Source organism: Palaemon carinicauda, chromosome 42, assembly GCF_036898095.1.
Source record: "Palaemon carinicauda isolate YSFRI2023 chromosome 42, ASM3689809v2, whole genome shotgun sequence".
NCBI lineage: Eukaryota > Metazoa > Arthropoda > Malacostraca > Decapoda > Palaemonidae > Palaemon > Palaemon carinicauda.
Genome location: NC_090766.1, coordinates 4,025,080 through 4,045,031, shown reverse-complemented (window position 1 = coordinate 4,045,031; position 19,952 = coordinate 4,025,080). Strand labels below are relative to the sequence as shown.

The 19,952-nt window shown below is 41.4% G+C and overlaps 1 long non-coding RNA gene across 1 annotated transcript; it reads left to right on the top strand.

Moving 5' to 3' along the window:
• The first annotated feature begins 2,439 nt into the window (after window positions 1–2,439).
• Window positions 2,440–18,991, top strand: LOC137632840 (uncharacterized). The gene is made up of 4 exons (XR_011042131.1): window positions 2,440–2,652; window positions 5,292–5,384; window positions 6,104–6,227; window positions 16,307–18,991. It is a non-coding gene; the product is annotated as an uncharacterized lncRNA (long non-coding RNA).
• The last annotated feature ends 961 nt before the right edge of the window (window positions 18,992–19,952 follow it).

The following is a 19,952-nucleotide window of genomic DNA, read 5'->3' as shown; positions in this document are numbered from 1 at the left end:
GACGATGATCCGTATTTCCAAAGGTGGTCCGGTCATTGTTGGCAGTGGGTGGTGTGGACACGTGTTGACGGTTGATGATGCATATCGTTCCAGTAGCCACGCTTGTATATTTTCGGTAAACTCTGCTGACGGTTTGAACATCAGGTTGGCTGGTTGCCGGGAAAGTGGAGTGCGGCGTGGGCATCCGCACTCTGCGAGGGAGTTGTTGCTCTGGGACCCTTCGTTTAGGCATACTGCGACCATGCCTGTGGCACCAATCCTGGGGAAATCATGGTCGATGATGCCAAGCTTCGTCATAGCTGCTCAGCTGATGTAAAACTTGTTGTCGGTGTCCATGACACGCACCGTGGCAGTTGTTGTGATGTGCGCTCCTTGCTCATTATTGCCTGATAGTATGAGGTGTGTGGAGCCGAGCACATTGATTTCCTGGTTGTTGGCTGCGAAGATGCGTCTGTTAGCTGGCTTGAGGTGTTGCTGGTGTAGACCCATGTTCAGGCACGTCTGAGCCCCGGAGTCTGCGACCGCCATAATGGATGAGGATTTGTTGGACATCTTTTTGTTGTAAGCAGCAGGGTTCCCTGATGGGCGGATGGGTATCATTGGGTGAGGTAAAACTTCCTTTGAGGAGTTCATCCCTGACGCGTATACTTTGTTTTTTTCCGCTTCTGTGGCCTCTTCTTGCGTGCGATAGAATAACGCCCCTGCTTCAGTATCTGCCGATAATTGCCGCGGCTTCCGTTGCCATTGGACGTTTTCCCTCCAGCATACTAGGCACGACTTGAACTCCTTTACTTTGCCTCTCACTTCTCCGAACTTTGGAGTGAGGCGTCCGCACTGGCAACGAAACTGATGTTTTGAGGTGTCTTGTTCGTCACCCTTTTTCGGTGTGGTTGAGGGGGGTGTGTTCGTTGTCATTTTCGCTTGTTTCTTGTACCCGCTGGCTGATACTGATGGGTTTGCAGAAATTAATGATAATTGAATTGAAAATATATTAGAATTAATAATTCGTGCTTTTCGTAAAACGGATATTTGAATTATGCATAATTTTCGTATTTGTATTTTAATAAAAACTTTTTATATAAAGATGACAAATGTCTTAGATTACGATTTTTGAAAAATAGATTTTAGAAAAATTTTTTCCATATAACTTCTATTTGGTTTTGAAATTAGGGTTTTAGCTTAGCTTGTAATAATAACAACAACAACATCCACTTGGATTGTATCGAATTGACTTGTCGTAATATAGATGTATGGAAATGGATTTCTTTAACATGAAATTTGGGGAAAAATTTTGAGGCAAGTTTAATGAATTTAGAACGTTCGACTAATTAATAAGCAGAGGTCATTATGAACGCAAATAGTCTTTATTTTATATTGTATTTATCCATATTTTGGAAGTTTTTTTTGACGTAGCTCGTGTGAGAGAGATGATAAGATTATGCTGATTTAAGTTTTAGTTATGTCGATTTATACAAAATAAACGTACACTTGCAAGAAGTTTATTTTTTGTAATATAATTGTGTATTCTAGAAATTAAAAGTATCTAATATCTTGAACAGGTAAAAAACCATCCTTAGAAACAGATTTTAATAGTCAACGGTACCTGATATCTTGAACAGGTAAAAAAATATAAAATAAACATCCTATAAATCAATATTCATTCTTAATTATAGAATAACTAGACCAAATTAGTAATTTATTCTAAAATGTTTGTTCTAAGTCTGATTTAATAATAATCTTTAGAAAATTAATGAAGGGAACTTTTATACCTAATGAACTAAGTTTCAGGAAATTATAGGTAATTGAACTTTTACAGGTATGTGGATAATACCCTCGGCATGCAGTCTACTCTGTTGAATCCCTCTCAAGCGGATCCCTCTCGAGCAGACCCCTCAAGCGGGTCCCTCTCGAGCAGACCCCCCTTAAGCGGATCCCTCTCGAGCAGACCCCTCAAGCGGGTCCCTCTCGAGCAGACCCCTCAAGCAGACCCCTCAAGCGGGTCCCTCTCGAGCAGACCCCCCTCAAGCGGATCCCTCTCGAACAGACCCCCCTCAAGCGGGTCCCTCTCGAGCAGACCCCCCTCAAGCGGGTCCCTCTCGAGCAGACCCCCCTCAAGCGGGTCCCTCTCCAGCAGACCCCTCAAGCGGGTCCCTCTCGAGCAGACCCCCCTCAAGCGGATCCCTCTCGAACAGACCCCCCTCAAGCGGGTCCCTCTCCAGCAGACCCCTCAAGCGGGTCCCTCTCGAGCAGACCCCCCTCAAGCGGATCCCTCTCGAGCAGACCCCCCTCAAGCGGGTCCCTCTCGAGCAGACCCCCCTCAAGCGGGTCCCTCTCCAGCAGACCCCTCAAGCGGGTCCCTCTCGAGCAGACCCCCCTCAAGCGGATCCCTCTCGAACAGACCCCCCTCAAGCGGGTCCCTCTCCAGCAGACCCCTCAAGCGGGTCCCTCTCGAGCAGACCCCCCTCAAGCGGATCCCTCTCGAACAGACCCCCCTCAAGCGGGTCCCTCTCGAGCAGACCCCCCTCAAGCGGGTCCCTCTCGAGCAGACCCCCCTCAAGCGGGTCCCTCTCCAGCAGACCCCTCAAGCGGATCCCTCTCGAGCGGACATCCCCACAAGTTGACACCCACAATGGGACCACCATAGGCAATAAGGTAAGTCAGAAATCAACGAAGCACATCATCGTGGTTTCTAGATTTGTCCTTCCCCAAAGTTTGTTTAAAACATTAATTTGTTTATTTACAGGGACATTTTCTAGTACATTATAGTACTCAGTGCTTCATGGTGAGGGAGGTACTGTATTCATTTAGTATAAACACACTCTTTCTTGCCCCATCATATTTTTTTTTCTTTTTGTCTAGTTGGAAAGATATTCCATAAACGTTAAGCACCAGTTCGATTAGGTTATCTTTTAAGTTTGTGCGATCACATTTGATTTAGTGTCAGGTCATCATAAAGTACATTATAAAGATCACATAAAAATAGTTTTCATTGTGATCCAGGAGCTTTTAAAGGATCAAGTGCGCTATAGCTATTTCGATGCACATTTCCAATGTGCAGGAATTATGTGAAGTTAAAATTACTCTTAAAACATGTCCACCTTGAAATCAAAAGTTAAAACTAGATTATCCACAAATAATCAGCTGAGTGACTTACAGTATTTTTCAAAGACAATGTATATAAAAAAGTTGAGTATGGCTGCAATTCCTGGGCTATTAATTCTTGCTAATTCCTGGGCAAGTAGTTTATACTAATTCGCAATGGCCTTCGTCCCATCAATCTATTGTCTCTGGAGTACAGTAAACTGGAACTCCTTTTCATCCTGTGTTCCAGGTTATTCAGATTGTTACAGTCTTCAATTGAAGATGGCCATCAGCTAAACATTTTCCCAGTTATTTAATTTTATCCTAATCTTGTTTGTTTCGAGTAAATGGGGTTAGGAACGAAGTAGTGAGGGTGAGAACAGGTGTAAGAAATGAGTTAACTGCTAGAGTGGATATGAATGTGTTGAGGTGGTTTGGCCATGTTGAGAGAATGGAAAATGGCTGTCTGCTAAAGAAGGTGATGAATGCAAGAGTTGATGGGAGAAGTACAAGAGGAAGGCCAAGGTTTGGGTGGATGGATGGTGTGAAGAAAGCTCTGGGTGATAGGAGGATAGATGTGAGAGAGGCAAGAGAGCGTGCTAGAAATAAGAATGAATGGCGAGCGATTGTGACGCAGTTCCGGTAGGTCCTGCTGCTTCCTCCGGTGCCGTGGATGACCACGAAGGTAGCAGCAGTAGGGGATTCTGCATTATGAAGCTTCATCTGTGGTGGATAATGTGGGAGGGTGGGCTGTGCCACCCTAGCAGTACCAGCCGAACTCAGTTGAGTCCCTTGTCAGGCTGGGAGGAACATAGAGAGGAGACGTCCCCTTTTTTGTTTCATTTGTTTGATGTCGGCTAACCCCCAAAATTGGGGGAAGTGCCTTAGTATAAGTATGTATGTTGTTAGTCTGACTCTTGGTGACGTATACAGTCTGTCATCGCAAGATTTTATACTTAGGACTTTTTTTACTTGTCCGACGAGGTTATGAGTGAGGTCAAGAGAGGCTCAACTATTCCATTATTAAAGAGTTTCTTTTCTGTACTTATCTGGATTTCCTATACTGGACCTCTCATTGAAAGTAAGTTAAACAGATTGAAGCTGGCTTTCAATTACTAATGATAAGGTTAAAGGTTTAGAGGTTGCTCATGAATGGCAAAAGCAATGAACAAGTTGTCCTAGATACAGACCATATATACATATAATCAGCATCCAAGCACCCTCTTCACCCAAGCTAGGACCAGGGAAGGCTAGGCAATGGCTGCTGATGACTCGCCAGGTAGACCTATAGGCTCCTTAGACCCTACATCCTTAGCTTGCAAGGATGGTGAGGTTGCAGACACTACAAAAAACTAAAGAGCTTTAGCAAGTCTGAGCAATTGGCTATCACAACCCTTTTCTTAAATCCTTCTGATTTCTCTTTTCAACCCCCTTCATTCTTCTTTAATTTCTCGCATCCTTTGTTTCACACATCTATTATTAATCCAGAAAACTTTATTTTCTCAACAAACGTAGAAACTTAAACACCCTCTAGATTCTTCAAATCCACAACTGAGGACTCGGAAGGGTTGGGAAATGGCGAGATGAAATATTAAGCACACTGGTCTTCAAATGTCCTTTTGAGTTCTCTTGCTTGAGGGTACACTCGGGCACACACTCTTATCTAATTACTCTTCCTCTTGTTTTGTTAAAGTTTGTATAGTTTATATAGGAAATATTTATTTAATTATTACTGTTCTCAAATTTTTTTTACTTTTTTTCCATTCCTCACTGGGCTATTTTCCCTGTTGGAACACCTGGGCTTATAGCATCCTGCTTTTCCTACTAGGGTTTTAGTTTAGGAAGTAATAATAATAATAAAAATAATAATAATAAAAAGTTTGTATAGTTTATATAGGAAATATTTATTTGATTATTACTGTTCTCAATTTTTTTTTACTTTTTTTCCATTCCTCACTGGGCTATTTTCCCTGTTGGACCACCTGGGCTTATAGCATCCTGCTTTTCCAACTAGGGTTGTAGCTTAGCAAGTAATAATAATAATAATAATAATAATGATAATAATAAAAGCATTGTCACTTTTGTCTATCCATTCACAACAGGCTATTTGTCAAGACCCTTTGATTCTTTGCCTCCAAATACTATTTTCGGTTTTATTCATTCTTGTTACGGAGAGATTACCCATTACTAATAACTTTGTTCTTTTTCAGGTCTTTGGCTGTTATTTCCACTTCTCACAAGCCTGAAATTAATAGATTCTTCTATGATAATAGAATACGTTCTATTGTTCTATTGGACGAATGGTGAGTCTCTCTTTAATTCTTTTTAGAATTATCAACACTAAAGTTGATGTGATTTGAATACAGAATATCTGAAATATGATTAATACGAAATTAGTAATTTTCTTTAGTCTGTATTTTTGAAATTGATAAAAATTATTATTTTTAAACACCATAGTAGTCAAGATTATTATTCATTACATAATATAGAGAAATTTGTCGCAAAGACTTAACAAACAATTATGGAGGAAGTATATATAATTTGCCGTTCACTTAACCGTTTTACCCCCAAAGGACGTACTGGTACGTTTCACAAAACTCATCCCTTTATCCCCATGGACGTACCGGTACGTCCTTGAAAAAAATGCTATAAATAATTTTTTTTTCATATTTTTGATAATTTTTTTGAAAAAATTCAGGCATTTTCCAAGAAAATGAGACCAACCTGACCTCTCTATGACAAAAATTAAGGCTGTTAGAGCAATTTAGAAAATATATACTGCAAAATGTGCTGGGGAAAAAATAACCCCTTGGGGTTAAGGGTTGGAAATTTCCAAAGAGCCTGGGGGTAAAAGGGTTAAACAGTGTTCAGTATAGATTCTTTGAACTATGACAGTGAAGCTTCAAAGGGCTGTTTATCAATTTGAATGCAATAGGACAACTTTGTTGAAGATCCTTAGAGGTTTGAAAAGTAGGACAATAGATTATAATATCCTTATTCTCATATGTTTCTATTCCCTCAGGTTGATCAAATATGAAAACGAAGTCAATAGATTAAATGGAAGAACTGTGAGGAATAGTTGAAGCCATGTCATACAACGATGGTGGTTTAAGCCATTTTGCCGTCTGGGTTCAGAGCTTCTAAAGGTAAGACATTGAAATTGGTAGAGTTGTTCTATTGATATGAGGTCAATGCAAGAAATTATAAAGACAGCTTATTTTTGATGGTATGAAATAGAATGTGGTCTTAAAACTTTTATTTCTTTGAAGCAAAGAATAAGAATACTGTTACACGGAACAGTATTTTGAAGCCTGATATAATGTGGGTCAAGTGGTTAACCCTTTTACCCCCAGGCTCTTTGGAAATTTCCAACTCTTAACCCCCAAGGGGTTATTTTTTTCCCTGCACATTTTGCAGTATATTTTCTTTAAATTGCTCTAACAGCCTTAATTTTTGTCATAGAGAGGTCAGGTTGGTCTCATTCTCTTGGAAAATGCCTGAATTTTCTCAAAAAATTATCAAAAATATGAAGAAAAAAAAATTTATAGCATTTTTTTGCAAGGACGTACCGGTACGTCCATGGGGGTAAAGGGATGAGTTTTGTGAAACATACCAGTACGTCCTTTTGGGGTCAAGTGGTTAGTCTGCTATTAGGTGTAACGATGATATTGTTATTATTATTGCTTACTAGACTACTACCCTAGTTGGGAAAGCGGAATGCTATAAGCCCAAGGGTTCCAACAAGGAAAATAGCCCAGTGAGGAAAGGAAACAAGGAAAAATAGAATATCTTACTAACAGTAACAACATTGAAATAAATATTTCTTATTTCTTAAACTATAAAAACTTTAACAGAACCAGAGGAAGAGAAATAAGATAGAATAGTGTGCCCTAATGTACCCTCAAGCAAGAGAACTCTAACCGAAGACAGTGGAAGACCATGGTACAGAGGTTATGGCACTACCCAAGACTAGAGAACAATGGTTTGATTTCAAGTGTCCTTCTAGAAGAGTGGCTGACAATAGCTAAAGAGTCTCTTCTACCCTTACCAAGAAAAAGTAGCCACTGAACAATTACAGTGCAGTAGTTAACCCCTTGGGCGATGAAGAATTGTTTGATAATCACAGTGTTGTCAGGTGTATGAGGACAGAGGAGAATCTTTAAAGAATAGGCCAGACTATTCGGTGTATGTGTAGGCAAAGGGAAAGTGAACCGTAACCAGAAAGAAGGATCCAATGTAGTACTGTGGCCAGTCAAAGGACCCCATAACTCTCTAGCTGTAGTATCACAACGGGCGGCTGGTGCCCTAGCCAACCTACTACCTTAGAAATAAAGAACAAAATGCTTCTGAAATAAAACTAAAATATAGAAGGTACTGTTGATAGGAAAGCTTGAATATAAAGTACATTTCACTAAGGGGAAAAGTGACACAGTTTGTTGAAGCTCGTGTTAGAACCGAATGGACTGACGATTTAGTTCTTTGCAATCCGGAAATATTGATATTTGTATTATAGTCGTCTTCAGCTTTCATTCATGTTTAGATGTGGTATAACCAGAAGTGGATAATGTGGGAGGGTAGGCTGTGCCACCCTAGCAGTACCAGCCGAACTCGGTTGAGTCCCTTGTCAGGCTGGGAGGAATGTAGAGAGGAGACGTCCCCTTTTTTGTTTCATTTGTTTGATGTCGGCTACCCCCCAAAATTGGGGGAAGTACATACATACATATAACAAGGCACTTCCCCCAATTTTGGGGGGGTAGCCGACATCAACAAATGAAACAAAAACAAAAAGGGGACCTACTCTCTGCGTTCCTCCAGCCTAACAAGGGACTCAAATTGGGGGAAGTGCCTTGGTATGTGTATGTATAACCAGAAGTTACATCCTTTATCAACGTAATTTTTCAATATTAAACTTACCCGATAATCATGTAGCTGTCAACTCCGTTGCCCGACAGAATTCTACGGGAGGGATACGCCAGCTATCACTATACTAGAAGGGGGTGTACTCACAAGCGCCACCTGTGGCCAGGTACTACAGTACTTGTTGTTGACGCCACCTCACTTTTTCCTCTGTCGTGCTTCCGGCAAGACGTTCTTGGATACGCTTATGATTTTGGAGTATTGTTCACGGTTTGGTGAAGTATTTCTCTAAAATTTGCAGCTATTCACTATACTGGAAACTTCTATATTAGCTTAGTTAGCTTTTGGAATTAATTTGATTAATTATGGTGACGAAGAGAGTATGAACTCTCTTTCACCTTTAAATGGCCGACCCTTCCCTTAGACGGAAGTGTTGGTGTCTAAGAGAGTATAGACTCTCTTTCTTAATTTTGCTTAACAAAAGTTATAGATTTATTTTATATCTCTCCGCCTTTTATAGGCCTCTTCGATTAACTTCCTTTTATTATAAACTTATTAAAATTAATTTTTATATTTGTTTATATTCGACCTTTCCTAATAGTAGGCGGTCTTTTCTTGGTACCGAAGTTAATTAACATTGAGCCCGTCATTTCGGTTTTACCTGTTAACATATTTTGCTATTTTAATGTTTTTGAAAGAATTTCTTTGATAGTCTCGTACTGTTTTCAAAGTTGAACTAACGTTTTGTTTTGTCTCTGCAGTTGTTGACGTTCAGAACGTTCAACTTGCGCTCTATCGTCACGATAGAGAGAGAATTTTCACGGTGTCACGTTGCAGTAAGAGTAACCGTGTCTAGCGTTTTGTTCATTCTTTCTTAACTTAATGGTTTTAATTCTAATAAATTGGGAAATATTTCAGTTTTTTCCTTTAACAATAATATGTTTTAACGATATATATGATTGGGCTCTTCTCTCAGGTTCTAAGTCAAGAGAGAGAGAGAGAGATAGAGACGGAGGGAGAAAGAGGAGGATAAACGTTTCGTTCAAGCGAGTAACGTTGTTATCGTTTTTGCTCTTCTCCCTAGTCTCTTTAGGGGAAGAAGGTAAACGTTTCTAGAGTTTTTTTCTTGTTCTCAAGCTTTATGCGGTGAGAGATTTTAAACGTAGTTTATTTGATCTAGTGTTTAGTCTCTTTCCAGCCACTGAATTATTTATCTTTCATTAGATTTTTCTGTTACATTGTAATTCTGTTTTCGCAATTACTAACTTTTGAGAAAGGATAGAATTGCGTGTTTCAGGTACAAACCACTTAAAGTTTCGAGTTCAGTGAAATAAGTGCAAACAGAAAATCAAAAGTGATAAGTGATTAGCGCAAAGTGTGTCAGTGTTGTGCGTGAGGGTACTTCTGTGCGTGCCAGTCGTCCTCCCAGTCCGGGACCTCTTGCAAGCTCCCAAGCCCAGGGGAGAAGCAATGTCGAAGGGCAAAAGGGTTCGGCAGGCCTTGATCGGCGCACAGAAGTATCCTCGGTGGTTGCGGGCGTGTCTTACAGAGACCGTCACTCCCACCCGCAGACGATTGAGCCCTTATTTTGCTCGTCTGCAGAAGAAATTTCGGGGAGAAAACGCTGGTCTCAGGTCTCAAGACCTCTTAAACGTAAAGTCCAGACCTATGCCAGACGTACGAAGTTAGAGTTCAACAACCCGGATGCAGTCATTGGGTTAGCTCTGACTCTCCTCAGTCATCAGGTGACTGCACACCTCCTAAGAGAGGTAAGGCGATGCCTCTACAGACCTCATCTTCTATTAAGGCTTTGCCTTAACAGACCTTATCGTCTGTTGATCCCAAGACGACTTTGCTGCAGTCCATGCAGTCGCAGCTTGCGGTCTTAATGCGTGAGTTTCAGGCTGAGGTTACCAGCGGTGTGCAGCAACCTCCGCCTCCTCCTGCGAGAGCTCCGCCTCCGCAGTCCAGTCTGCCAGGCGTACGAAGTTGAGGTTCCTCAGACTACCTTACCGCGTTCTGAGTTGCCAGTTACCAGCGTTGTGCAGCAACCTTAACCTTCCTTAAGGCAACCTCAGCAATGGGAGCAGGAGTCTTATGCCTTACTTCCTCCGCTTCCGCTTGCGGTTCCACCAGCGAGGCAACAATCTCTTGAGGTACGACAACCTCTTCCATCAATGAGGCAGCCACCTCAGCACTCGCTGCAGCGACCACCTTAGGCTAGCACCTCAGGAACCTCAACTCGCGAGACAAGAACTGCGTTCTGCGCAGCCGCTACCTCAACTCTCGCAGCTCACACCTCAGGAACCTTAACTCGTTCCTCAGGAACCTGCTACTACGCATCCGCAACCCTTACAGCAAGCGCAACTCTTAAGGCAGCAACCTCATGCTATGAGTCAGCCACCTCAACGCATGCATCTGCCATTTTTTCCTCAACTTGAGCTTCTTCCCATTCAACTTGGGAATAACAAATGACAATAATAACACCTCATTACTTTCATAACTTGCATTTGTAATCATATACATGTATGCCTACACAAACATTATGATAATGGAGGTTATTTGTATTACTTATATAAAAATATATATGTATTCCTTGCAATATATTTTTAACAAATCGCAAAATATGGCAAAAATATCTTCTAAACAAAAATGAATCATGAGTTATGAATGTAAGGTAATATTATGTTGATATTAAACCCCATGCAAGCATGCATGAAGTAATGCAGTGTTGCCAACAGGGCGAGTTTCCCTTTCCTGAGGTGAAGTAGATTATAGTACATTTAGTGTAGCTTAATTCTACGATTATCATGCCGGCTATCAAATTCATCAACAAAACAGTCTAAATCAATTCCCTCGGCACGTGCACTTTCAATGAACGGTAATGCGATATTACTCACTCTAGCACTGGTCATGGAATTTCTGAGAAATGTTACACGCCATGCAACACGCTCTGCTTACCTTACAGCATGCTCTACATACAGCATGCTCTGCATACAGCATGCTCTGCATACAGCATGCTCTGCATACAGCATGCTCTGCATACAACATGCTCTGCATACCTTACCGCATGCTTCTCAGTCACACATCTTTGGTTGTTGCCAACTCACTAGACTGTCAAGCAGTTTCATAACGTTGCCTTCTAGTCTGCTGCTTTTGCACCAGTGAAACCCTCACTGAGAGAACTTAGCTTTTCTCGGATATGGTCCCTGTAGATGAGAAAGTGCTTTTCTCCCTCCTTCTGATATTCCCTTGAGGACTCTGTCATTTGGAGAGGAGCCTTTAGCTGCGTAGCCTCCTATGGACTTTTATTTAAGCATAACATGCTTCCAGGGAAGGTAATGGTTCCACTTCAGTCGCTAATCCCGTCTGTTACCACACCTGCTCCCATAGACCTTGAGCTGTGTTGCAAGACATGCAGTCCAAGCTTAGTCCTTGTTAGAGGATTTTTTGTTTACGGAGTCAATGTGTCACTGGGAAGACGTTCAACAACCAGCAGAAGTGACTTGTTGTGAAGCAGTGCGGCAACCTCAGCAACCCGATAAGGAGTTGTCTGTACGACCCAGACAGTCTAGACAGCTTCGGGTTGTCACTGTACTTCCTCGCTTCCCCATGGTTGACAGTTCACAGACTGTGCAGCAGTACCATGATCTTGTGTCCGGCTCCGTCAGACGACTGGCTTTTAAGAGCTCCCACAAGTCGTCGCTGTCTGGAGATTCTCAAATGGACTATGGATCTGACCAAGGAACTGGGCCTCCTGGTCAATTTTGAGGAGTCTCAGCTCGTCCCATCCCAGACCATTGTCTCCTTGGGTATGGATCTTCAGAGTCGAGCTTTTCGGGCTTTTCCGTCGGCCCCAAGGATCTTCCAAGCCCTAGAATGCATCCAGAGCATGCTGAGAAGGAACCGATGCTCAGTCAGGTAGTGGATGAGTCTAACAGGGACACTTTCATCGCTGGCCCTGTTCATCGTGTTAGGGAGACTCCACCTCCCCCCCCTTCAGTATCATCTAGCTGCTCACTGGATAAAGGACATGACGCTAGAGACGGTCTCAGTTCCTGTTTCCGAAGAGAGGAGGTCTTCTCTCGCGTGGTGTAAGAACAGCTTTCTTCTCAAGGAAGTCTACCTTTAGCTGTTCAGAAACACGACCGCCGTCTCCTCTCGGACGCATCAGACACGGGCTGGGGTGCGACTTTGGACGGACAAGAATGCTCGGGAACATGGAATCAGGAGCAAAGGACACTTCACATCAATTGCAAGGAGTTGTTGGCGGTTATTCTGGCCTTGATAAACTTCAAGTCCCTCCAGCTTAACAAAGTGGTGGAGGTGGACTCTGACAACACCACAGCCCTGGCTTACATCTTCAAGCAGGGAGGGACTCTTTCGTGGAAGTTGTTCTAGATCGCAAGGGACCTCCTCATCTGGTCTAAAGATCGAAAGCTCACGCTGGTAACGAGGTTCATTCAGGGCGGTATGAATGTCATGGCAGATCACCTCAGCCGGAAGGGTCAGGTCATCCCCACAGAGTGGACCCTTCTCAAGAATGTTTGCAGCAGACTTTGGGCCCTGTGGGGTCAGCCAACCATAGATCTGTTCGCTACCTCGATAACCTAGAGACTCCTGTTGTATTGTTCTCCGATTCCAGACCCAGCAGCAGTTCACGTGGATGCTTTTCTGCTGGATTGGTTCCATCTCGACCTGTATGCATTCCCGCCGTTCAAGATTGTCAACAGGGTACTTCAGAAGTTCTCCTCTCGCAAAGGGACACGGCTGACGTTGGTTGGCTCCGCTCTGGCCCGCGAGAGAATGGTTCTTAGAGGTACTGCAATGGCTGGTCGACATTCCCAGGACTCTTCCTCTAGGAGTGAACCTTCTAAGTCTACCTCACGTAAAGAAGGTACACCCAATCCTCCACGCTCTTCGTCTGACTGCCTTCAGACTTTCGAAAGACTCTCAAGAGCTAGGGGCTTTTCGAAGGAGGCAGCCAGAGCGATTGCCAAAGCAAGGAGAACATCCACTCTCAGAATCTATCAGTCTCAAGGGGAAGTCTTCCGTAGCTGGTACAAGACCAATGCAGTTTCCTCAACCAGTACCACTGTAACCCAGATTGCTGACTTCCTGTTATATCTAAGGAAAGTAAGATCCCTTTCAGCTCCTACGATCAAGGGTTACAGAAGTATGTTGGCAGCGGTTTTCCGCCACAGAGGCTTGGATCTTTCCACCAACAAAGATCTACAGGACCTCCCTAGGTCTTTTGAGACCTCAAAGGAACGTAGGTTGTCCACTCCAGGCTGGAATCTAGACGTGGTCCTAAGGTTCCTTATGTCATCAAGATTTGAACCTCTCCAATCAGCCTCTTTTTAGGACCTCACATTAAAAACTCTTTTCCTCGTGTGCTTGACAACAGCTAAAAGAGTAAGTGAGATCCACGCCTTCAGCAGGATCATTGTTTTCACATCTGAAACGGCTACATGTTCCTTGCAGCTCGGTTTTTGCTAAACGAGCTTCCTTCACGTCCTTGGCCTAAGTCGTTCGAGATCCCAAGCCTGTCCAACTTGGTGGGGAATGAACTGGAGAGAGTACTTTGCCCAGTTAGAGCTCTTAGGTACTATCTAAAAAGGTCTTAACCTTTACAAGGACAATCAGAAGCCTTATAGTGTGCTATCAAGAAACCTTCTTTTCCAAGTTCTAAGAACTCAGTTTCTTACTATTCAGGCTTCTGATTAGAGAAACACATTCTCATCTGAAGGAAGAAGACCTTGCTTTGCTGAAGGTAAGGACACATGAAGTGGGAGCTGTGGCTACTTCAGTGGCCTTCAAACAGAGCCATTCTCTGCAGAGTGTTATGGATGCAACCTATTGGAGAAGCAAGTCAGTGTTCGCATCATTCTATCTCAAAGATGTCCAGTCTCTTTACGAGTACTGCTACACCCTGGGACCATTCGTAGCAACGAATGCAGTAGTAGGCGAGGGCTCAGCCACTACATTCCCATAATCCCATAACCTTTTAACCTTTCTCTTGAATACTTTTTATGGGTTGTACGGTAGGCTAAGAAGCCTTCCACATCCTTGTTGATTTGGCGGGTGGTCAATTCTTTCTTGAGAAGCGCCGAGGTTAAAGGTTGTGATGAGGTCCTTTAGTATGGGTTGCAGCCCTGTATACTTTAGCACCTTTGAGTTGATTCAGCCTTCCAAGAGGAACGCTGCGCTCAGTAAGGAAGACGATCTTATTAAAGGCAGAGTAACGGTTCAAGTCGACTTCCTTACCAGGTACTTATTATTTCATTGTTATTGTGGATAACTGATTATATGAAATACGGGATACTTAGCTATCCTTTAGTCTTGTACACTGGTTTTTCACCCACCCCCCTGGGTGTGAATCAGCTACATGATTATCGGGTAAGTTTAATATTGAAAAATGTTATTTTCATTAGTAAAATAAATTTTTGAATATACTTACCCGATAATCATGATTTAATTGACCCACCCTTCCTCCCCATAGAGAACCAGTGGACCGAGGAAAAAGTGAGGTGGCGTCAACAACAAGTACTGTAGTACCTGGCCACAGGTGGCGCTTGTGAGTACACCCCCTTCTAGTATAGTGATAGCTGGCGTATCCCTCCCGTAGAATTCTGTCGGGCAACGGAGTTGACAGCTACATGATTATCGGGTAAGTATATTCAAAAATTTATTTTACTAATGAAAATAACATTTTTCTTTGATTCTCTTTCAAGATTTCCTCTATTAGAAATATAGAATCAAATAGCATTTGGCTAACACAAAACAATCTAATGTGGGATTTTTGCCTTGATTTTTCGTTTTCATTACGAAGTTAATTCATAGCATTTAATGCAATCATCAATTTTGTCGAGGAAAATGAAAGTAACTGCTAAAGCCACAAATAGCTCAAGATAAGCTTTTGCATGGTGCAATATAGGAGGAATTGATCAAAACTATGAATTATATAGGGTTAACCCCATATCGAGAAACCTTTTGCATAGATTAACATTGCAAGTCAATTTAGTGTTCCGAGAATTTGCAACTTTGAACCCCACAAATGACTTATTGTGCTATAGATGTTGCCTTTTTATCTTAATTGGAATTTTTTTTATCCAATCCAATTGAGCTAGACCATATTTTAGGAATCAAAAGGTAGCAGCAGTAGGGGACTCAGCAGTATGAAGCTTCTTCTGTGGTGGAAATGTGGGAGGTTGGGCTGTGGCACCCTAGCAGTACCAGCTGAACTCGGCTGAGTCCCTGGTTATGCTGGAGGAACGTAGAGAGTAGAGGTCCCCTTTTTTGTTTTGTTTCTTGTTGATGTCGGCTACCCCCCAAAATTGGGGGAAGTGCCTTTGGTATATGGATGGAAAAGCTTCCTTATAGATGCATGTTTGTCGTGAATTTGAAAATCCCATAGATGATAAAATTCTTTGAGAACTTACATACATACATATACCAAGGCACTTCCCCCAATTTTGGGGGGGTAGCTGACATTAACAAATGAAACAAAACAAAAAGGGGACCTCTACTCTCTACGTTCCTCCCAGCCTGACAAGGGATTCAACCGAGTTCAGCTGGTACTGCTAGGGTGCCACAGCCCACCCTCCCCCGTTATCCACCACAGATGAAGCTTCATAACGATGAATCCCCTACTGCTGCTACCTCCGCGGTCATCTAAGGTACCAGAGGAAGCAGCAGGGCCTACCGGAACTGCGTCACAATCGCTCGCCATTCATTCCTATTTCTAGCACGCTCTCTTGCCTCTCTCACATCTATCCTCCTATCACTCAGAACTTAAGGTAAAGGTATACTGTAGTAGCAAAAATGAACGCAGGGCATTATTAGCAAGGGGAGAATTCTGCGTATCGTCACCCTCATAAACTAACTGCCTAAGTCATTTTCTCCACTTGTTGGGAAATAGAAAAAACCTTCTCATTTCCTAATTCTTTATATCATTGTATTGAGCTTCTATTAACAAATTCTAATTCACAAATTCCTCTGCTAAGAATTTGTGAATTGAAAATCAAGACAATGATATAAAGTATTAGGAAATGAGAAGGGTTTTTTTTGAGTTCCCAATAAGTGGAGAAAATGACTTAGGTAAATTAGTTTATGAGGGTGACGATATGTAAAATGTTTAAATGATAGCATGCGCAGTTACAGTAACGGACTAAATAGAAATTGATTGAAGTACCTTCAAATAAACAGTACGGGTTACAATATGCCACTTTTTTTGCTGTTTTTAGTGATAGGAACATAAATATAAGATGTTTGAGTCCTTGTTGTACCTCGTTATCCATGTTTAGAAATACCAAAGGATTTTAACGTGTACAGTATGACAGTATCAACTGATTTCATGTTATTTCAGAAAATCTGCTGCCTTGAGCGAAATCTGAAAGCAGCCCAGAGAATCGTCTCAATTGAAAACTCTTCGAGAGGAGGCCGAGTGTTCTCAGCGGGACGTGGCCAGTCGGTTATCAGTTCCGAAACCGATTCAAAGGTTTAAGTTGACAGATGATTGCCGAGATGGGAAAGAGAAGTCCCTCGCTTCCCTTGCGCTCTTCCAGATGCAGATCTGTTTTCTCCGTCACTGTTAAAGGATGTTTTGTCCCTTTCATATGTGAAAGTAAACTTATGCACAGAAGTCCAAGGGGGTGGTAGGGTTACTCTTGACGGATGCTTGAGCTCATGTTTTCACTCATGTCTATGAATTTGTACGTGAATAATGTTTTATGTTATTGTGTTATGGAATGTGCAGTAGAATGTGTAATGTCAAATGTAATTGCCAAAAAATCATATTCTTCTATGAATGAGCAAAGAAACCTTACTTTGGAGTAAGCATATTTCAATTGCTTTGTTTTTTGTTGATGTTTAATACTGGATGTGTTGGTATAAAGAATGTACAATTTTTGTTCAAGCTCATAGAAAACCTTGATTTTTCAATTTAATTTTGAAAATTTTTTTTAAAGCGAGATGTTTTTTGTGATGGCTAAATTTTAATTCCAATATTTTGAACTGGCTAATTTCATGTAAATTTCGTGGTGTGTTATGTAGGAAATTGAACTCGTAGAGCATTTTTTTACAATGAGCTGGACTTGTCATTTTTCATTTTAATTTGATTGACTATCACGTTGATTTTTTATTGTTTACATGAAACTTTTAAAAAATTTAAATCCTGCCAGATGTCTTTAAAGGTAAAAACTTGAAATAGTTTGCAATCAATTAAATCAATAGTTATTCCTTTGGTTGAGTGTATGGGAATACTTTTATTACAAATATGACACATGCTGCCCCTTCGAAAGGTGGTACCAGCTTGGGGCTTAAATAGCTTTTCGTCTTGAGTTCGACATTCATATCCTGTACCTGAAATAGAGGGATAAATACTGCTGTGGTCATTTTTTAAGTCTGTGGGGAAAGCCTTACAAATTTATAACATTGTCAGTAACTAGAAAAGATCGAATTAAGTGAATTTTTATTCAAGTTAATCAGTCTAGGTTGAACATATACCAAGGCACTTCCCCCAATTTTGGGGGGTAGCCGACATCAACAAATGAAACAAAACAAAAAAGGGGACCTCTACTCTCTACATTCATCCCAGCCTGACAAGGGACTCAACCGAGTTCAGCTGGTACTACTAGGGTGCCACAGCCCACCCTACAGTATGGCTCTGAGAAATGTTAGACTTCACTGAAAAATGTCTGATTGTTTCGAACAAAAACTATCTTGTTCTTGAATTGCTATGAGAAATTTGACCTAACTTTTCAGATGCATTTGTAGCCGAAGTCTTAATTGACGTAGAAGCATTTTGAAATGTCTGGCAAAACTTAGAATCCATAGAGTATTTACTTTTCAAATGTACATAATTTTTTATTGCCAATATTGCTTAGGTAATGAAACAAAATGATAGTGAACTGTATACTGTATATATGTCCCGGATGTAAATTGGCAAAGTATTGGTGCTACTATTTGAAGGAATTTCATATCTAGGAGCATGATTCAGGATTTTATGTTTCTCAGCTTTATAGATGTCTAGATGATGAGATTATTATAGCCTTTTTATTACAGCAAAGATAAGGTTTTCATGGTCAATCTGTGACATCGTAACCTAAGAATGCATTGATAATGAATTTGAATAGCATTATATATCTATGATAACTTTAAGGCCAGGATGAAATTCTATTGGTTTTACATTGAATAGGTTTCCTTTTTGCAAAATAATGCACCTCGTAAGATATCAATGGATTTTTAGAGGTTTTGGAAGCTATGATCTTCTGCAGTTTTAGATAGACTCAATGTGTATATATGTGGTAAATACAGAGTTCTTTTAAGATATCTAGATTAGGGTTCATTTTGTCTATTATACATACATACATATACCAAGGCACTTCCCCTAATTTTGGGGGATAGCCGACATCAACAAATGAAACAAAAAAAAAAAAAAAGGGACCTCTACTCTCTACATTCCTCCCAGCCTGACAAGGGACTCAACTGAGTTCAGCTGGTACTGCTAGGGTGCCACAGCCCTCTACCCTCCCCCGTTATCCACCACAGATGAAGCTTCATAACGCTGAATCCCCTACTGCTGCTACCTCCGCGGTCATCTAAGGCACCGGCGAAAGCAGCAGGGCCTACTGGAACTGCGTCACAATGGCTCGCCATTCATTCCTATTTCTAGCACGCTCTCTTGCCTCTCTCACATCTATCCTCCTATCACCCAGAGCTTTCTTCACTCCATCCATCCACCCATTATATGATAGTCTATTATATGATAGTATTATTGTCTCAATGCCTTCATTCCTGATGTGTTGAAATGCAGTCATTTTACACACCAGTAGATAGTAGTTTTGGTTTGGCATTTACAATGTTGTTAAGGAGATATTGGGATTCATCTGCTCTTATTTGATCATAGTTAGATTTTGTTTGCTGGAAGTCCTGATTATCTCTAACTTGCGACTTTGAACTGTAAATCGCGATAGTATTTTACTTGGTTTAAGAAGTATTGGATTCATATAAGGTATTTGTTCTTGGTTTAATAGTTTTGGAGAAATATTTAGTTCATGACAGAGAAGCAAGGAAATCTGAAAGAACCAGATGGTGGAGTTTGGATGATAGAAAGAGTTTGTTAACCCTTTTACCCCCAAAGGACGTACTGGTATGTTTCACAAAACTCATCCCTTGACCCCCATGGACGTACCGGTACGTCCTTGCAAAAAATTGCTATAACATTTTTTTTTTTTCATATTTTTGATAAAAAATTGAGAAAATTCAGGCATTTTCCAAGGGGGTTATTTTTTTCCCAGCACATTTTGCAGTATATTTTTCTTAAATTGCTCTAACAGCCTTAATTTTTGTCATAGAGAGGTCAGGTTGGTCTCATTCTCTTGGAAAATGCCTGATATTTTTCTAAAAATTATCAAAAATATGCAAAAAAAATTTTTATAGCATTTTTTTGCAAGGACGTACTGGTACGTCCATGGGGGTAAAGGGATTGGTTTTGTGAAACGTACCAGTACGTCCTATGGGGCTAAAAGGGTAAGGTTGACAAAGACTATACAGTACTGGTGATTTCCTTCTCAAGCCTTTTTCTCAATGTATTGCATCACGTTTCACATCTGACTGCAGCAGGATCAACCTCGTCTAAAACCAGCTTGGTTTGAAGTCAGTGGTTCTTCGGTAGTTGGTTGGATATGGGCTAAGATCATTCGTTCGTGTAAGTTTTACAGGATACGCATTAAGGATATAGGTCAATAGCTCTTGGGGGATGATGGATCTTTCCCTTGGTTTCAGCAAGGCCGTTACTCTCGCTCTTCTCCAGATCTTTGGGATTTTGTAGGTCGTTGCACAGGAATTGAATAGCAACAGGAGCCATGCTTTTGTTTTGTCTCCAAAATGTAAGATAATTTTTATTAGGTCATCTGCGCCAGCCGCTTTCTCTGGTCTGAGAAGTTTCATAGCAGCATTAGAAGTTTTATTCCAGCTGCTACCAAGTTGTGGAATGATCTTCGTAATCGGGT